The sequence below is a fragment of the Nicotiana sylvestris genome, chromosome 8 (assembly GCF_000393655.2).
Source record: "Nicotiana sylvestris chromosome 8, ASM39365v2, whole genome shotgun sequence".
Classification (NCBI taxonomy): domain Eukaryota; kingdom Viridiplantae; phylum Streptophyta; class Magnoliopsida; order Solanales; family Solanaceae; genus Nicotiana; species Nicotiana sylvestris.
In genome coordinates, this window is record NC_091064.1 from 97584119 (window position 1) to 97589437 (window position 5319).

Consider the following 5319-nt stretch of genomic DNA (forward strand, 5'->3'; position numbering starts at 1 on the left):
AGATGGAGCCCTTGGTGGTGGGGCCCAACATCTTCAAGCCAGGCTCGAGGCTGAGGCTTCAGATGCGGTTATCACATATACTATTCTGGTATGTGATAGAGATGTTTCAGTGTTATTTGATCCAGGGTCCATCTACTCGTACGTGTCATCTTATTTTGCACCGTATCTGGTTATGCCTAGTGATTCATTGAGTGTTCCCGTTTATGTATCTACACCAGTGGGTGATTCTATTGTAGTTAATCGAGTCCATCGTTCTTATATTGTGGTGATTGGGGGCCTTAAGACTCATGTAGATTTGTTGCTTTTAGACATGGTCGATTTCGATGTTATATTGGGGATGGACTGGTTATCACCATACCACGCTATCTTGGACTATCACGCCAAGACTATGACCTTAGCTTTACCGGGTATGCCTCGTTTAGAGTGGAGAGGGACTCCTGGTCATTCTACCCGTAGTGTTATCTCTTATGGGAAGGCTCGGTGTATGGTCGAGAAGGGGTGTTTGGCCTATTTGGCATATGTTCGTGATTCTAGTGCCGAGGTTCCCTCTATTGATTATGTGCCCGTTGTTCGAGAGTTTCCTGATGTTTTTCCTTCAGACCTGCTGGGTATACCACCCGATAGGGATATTGACTTTTGCATTGATTTGGCTCCGGGCACTCAGCTCATTTCTATCCCATCGTATCGTATGGCCCTGCCTGAGTTAAAAGAGTTGAAGGATCATTTGCAAGACTTGCTTGAGAAGGGTTTCATTAGGTCGAGTGTTTCGCCTTAGGGTGTGCCGGTGTTGTTTGTTAAGAAGAAGGACGGATCGATGAGAATGTGTATTGATTACCGGCAGCTGAACTAGGTTACTTTCAAGAATAAGTATCCATTACCGAGGATTGATGATTTGTTTGATCAGCTTCAGGGTGCCAGGGTATTTTCGAAGATTGACTTGAGATCTGGCTACCATCAGTTGAAGATTAGGGCATTCGATGTCCCTAAGACCGCTTTCCGCACTTGGTACGGGTATTATGAGTTCTTGGTTATGTCATTCGGGTTGACAAATGCCCCCGCAGCTTTTATGGATTTGATGAACCGGGCGTTCAGACCTTATTTGGATTCGTTCGTGATAGTCTTCATTGATGATATTTTGATATATTCCCGCAACCGAGAGGAGCACGAGCAACATCTCAGAGTGGTTCTTCAGACTTTGGGGGATAGTCAGCTATATGCTAAGTTCTCGAAGTGTGAGTTCTGGCTGAGTTCAGTTGCATTCCTGGGTCATGTTGTATCAGCAGAGGGTATTCAGGTGGATCCAAAGAAGATTGAGGCAGTCAAGAACTGGCCTAGACCAGCATCAGCTAAAGAGATTCGGAGTTTCTTAGGATTGGCAGGTTACTATCGCCGGTTTGTAGAGGGGTTTTCATCTATAGGAGCCCCGATGACCAGGTTGACCCAGAAGGGTGCCCAGTTCAGATGGTCAGACGAGTGTGAGGTGAGCTTTCAGAAGCTCAAGACAGCTCTGACTACGGCACTGGTGTTGGTTTTGCCCACAGGTTCAGGGCCTTATATAGTTTATTGTGATGCTTCCCGTATTGGGCTTGGTGCAGTATTGATGCAGGATGGCAAGGTCATTGCCTATGCTTTGCGGCAATTGAAGATTCATTAGAAGAACTATCCAGTTCATGATTTAGAGTTGGCAGTCATAGTTCACGCATTGAAGATTTGGAGGCATTATTTGTATGGCGTGGCATGTGAGATGTTTACGGATAACAAGAGTCTTCAGTATTTATTCAAGCAGAAGGAGTTGAATTTGAGGTAGAGGAGGTGGTTGGAGTTGTTGAAGGATTATGATATCACTATCTTATATCACCCGGGAAAGGCCAATGTGGTGACCGATGCCTTGAGTAGGAAGTCATCCAGTATGGGCAGCCTTGCTTATATTCCGATCGGTGAGAGGCCGCTTGCTTTGGATGTTCAGGCCTTGGCCAATTGGTTCGTGAGGTTGGATATTTCTGAGCCTAGTCGGGTATTAGCTTGCACGGTCGCTCGTTCTTCTTTATTGGAGCGTATCCGTGATCGGCAGTATGATGATCCCCATTTGTGCGTCCTTAGAGACACGGTGCAGCGTGGAGGTGCCAAGCAGGTTACCCTAGATGATGATGGAGTTTTGAGATTGCAGGGTCGAGTGTGTGTGTCAAATGTGGATGGGCTCCGAGAGTTGATTTTAAAGGAGGCCCATAGCTCCCAGTACTCCATTCATCCAGGCGCCGCAAAGATGTATCAGAATTTGTGCAATATTATTGGTGGCGGAGAATGAAGAAGGATATCGTTGCATATGTAGCTCGGTGTTTGAACTGTCAGTAGGTTAAGTATAAGCATCAGAGGCCTGGTGGTTTATTTCAGAAGATTGAGCTTCCCGAGTGGAAGTGGGAGCGGATCACTATGGATTTCGTTGTTAGACTCCCACAGACTCAGAGGAAGTTCGACGCAATATGGGTCATTGTTGATAGGCTGACCAAGTCAGTGCATTTCATTCATGTGGCAGTCTCCTATTCATCCGAGAGGCTAGCTAATATCTATATTCGGGAGATTGTTCGTCTTCATGGTGTGCCTGTATCTATCATTTCGGACCGAGGTACACAGTTTACCTCGCGTTTCTGGAGAGAAGTTCAGCGAGAGTTGGGCACCCAGGTTGAGTTGAGTACAGCATTTCATCCTCAGACGGACGGGCAGTCCGAGCGGACTATTCAAATTTTGGAGGATATGCTCCGAGCTTGTGTCATTGACTTTGGAGGCTTGTGGGATCAGTTTTTGCCTTTAGCAGAGTTTGCCTACAACAACAGTTACCAGTCGAGTATCTAGATGGCTCCTTATGAGGCTTTATATGGTAGGCGGTGTCGATCTCCGGTTGGATGGTTTGAGCCGGAAGGGGCTCGATTGTTGGGTACGGATCTGGTTCAGGAGGCTTTGGACAAGGTCAGGATTATTCAGGATAGGCTTCGTACAGCTTAGTCCAGGCAAAAGAGTTATGCAGACCGCAAGGTTTGAGATGTGGCTTTTATGGTCGGTGAGCGGGTATTGCTCCGAGTGTCGCCTATGAAGGGCGTGATGAGATTTGGGAAGAAGGGCAAGCTTAGCCCTAGGTTCATTGGTCCGTTTGAGATTCTTGATCGAATGGGAGAGGTGGCTTATAGACTTGTATTGTCGTCGAGCTTATCAGTCGTGCATCCAGTGTTTCATGTGTCCATGCTCCGGAAATATCACGGCGATCCATCCTACGTGTTAGATTTTAGCACTGTCCAGTTGGACAAGGATTTGTCTTATGAGGAAGAGCCGGTAGCCATTCTAGACCGGCAGGTTCGTCAGTTGAGGTCGAAGAGTTTTCCTTCTGTTCGTGTTCAGTGGAGAGGTCAGCCTCCTGAGGCATCGACCTGGGAGTCCGAGTTCGATATGCGGAGCTGTTATCCCCATCTTTTCCCCGACTCAGGTACTTCCTTCTTCTATCCGTTCGAGGACGAACGGTTGTTTTAGAGTTGGAGAATGTTCACTTTTTTTAAAATGAAACCCCGTGTTCCGAGGCCTTGAAAACCTCATTTAGTGTCACCTCGATTTGCGTGCGCAGTCTGGGCACGTAGCCAAAAAGCTTAAATATGATAATTTGTGAAAAATGATAATTTTTTATTATAGAATGAGCTAATTTGACTCTGGTCAATATTTTGGGTAAATGGACCCGGACCCATGATTTGGCGGTCCCGGAGGATCCGTAGGAAAATATGGGACTTGGGCGTATACCCGGAATCGAATTCCAAGGTCCCGAGCCCGAGAAATGGATTTTCAAAGAAAATTTTTTTCTGAAATTGTTTAAAGAAATTTGAGATGAAATTTGATTAGAACATGATGGTATCGGGGCCGTATTTTGGTTCCGGTGCCCGGTACATCTATTATATATGATTTAAAACATTTCTGTGGAATTTGGTGAAAAACGGATGTCATGTGACGTGATTCGGACGTAAATTGCAAAATTTATGTTTAAAAAAGTTTTGAGAAAATTTCATTGATCTCGAGATTTAATTTGATGTTCATGAGTTTATTTTGATGATTTGATTACACGGGTAAGTCCATATGATGTTTTTGAGTTAGCATGACATTTGGTTTGGAGCCCCGAGGGCTCGGGTGAGTTTCGGGATGTTTTTACACTTAGGAAAAAGTTGCAGATTCATAGAAGTTGCAGGTCTCTGAAGCCAGGTCTCGCGGTCCGCGGTGGAAGCTTCGCGGCAGCAATGGGACTCCGTGACCGCGGTGGGATTTGTGCGGTCCGTGGTGAGCAAGGCCAAGCCTTCGCGGCCGTGCTCGATTTCTTGCGGTTCGCGGTGGAGACCTGTGCGGCCGCGGTCCATTTCGTACGGTCCGCACAGGGCACTGGACTGCAGCACCTCAAGAAGGCCTGTGCGGCCGCAGTCCATTTTGTGCGGTCCGCACAGGGGGTCTGAGAGGGGTATAAATAGACGGGATTTCTAGTTATTTTCACTTTTCAAAACCCTAAAACATAAGAGGCAATTTTTCAAACAACCTTTCTTCTCCAAATCAATTATAAGTCATTTTTAACTAGTTTTCTTCAATCATTAAAATCTTTTAACATGATTCCAACTTCAAATCAATAATATTCATGGGAGAAATTGGGTGTTTTGGATAGAACCTAGGTTTTTCAAAATTGGGGATTTGGACCTCGATTTGAGGTCCGATTTCAAAACAAATTACATATTTGAGCTCGTGGGGGAATGGGTAATCAGGTTTTGGTTTGAACCTCGGGTTTTGACCATGTGGGCCAGGGTGCGATTTTGACTTTATGGGTAAAACTTTGAAAAAACCCATTTTTCATGCATTCAAATTGATTCATTTAGCGTTTATTGATGTAATTAAGTAACTTGTGGTTAGATACGAGCGAATTGGTGGAGGAATCGATGGGTAAAACTATTATTGAAGCTTGAGTTGTGTTCGAGGCATCGAGGTAAGTGTTTAGTCTAACCTTAGCTTGAGGGATTAGGAGTTGTGTCCTATTTTATATTTGTTTCTTGTCAAGTACGATGTATAGGCATGGTGATGAGTATCTATACGTTGGTGTCAAACATGACCGTAAGTCTTATCTTGTGATTTTCATGATCTCGTTGTATTATTCATGCCTTGGTGAAGATTTCTATTTATTGTGTAAAGTTGTGGAAAGAATTGTGACCTATGAATATTGAGGAGCGTTGGCTCCAGTTATGTAACGAATAGTGAAAGTATAAGTGATAATCGAAACCTTAGAGCATTGGCTCGAGTTGTGCAGTGAAT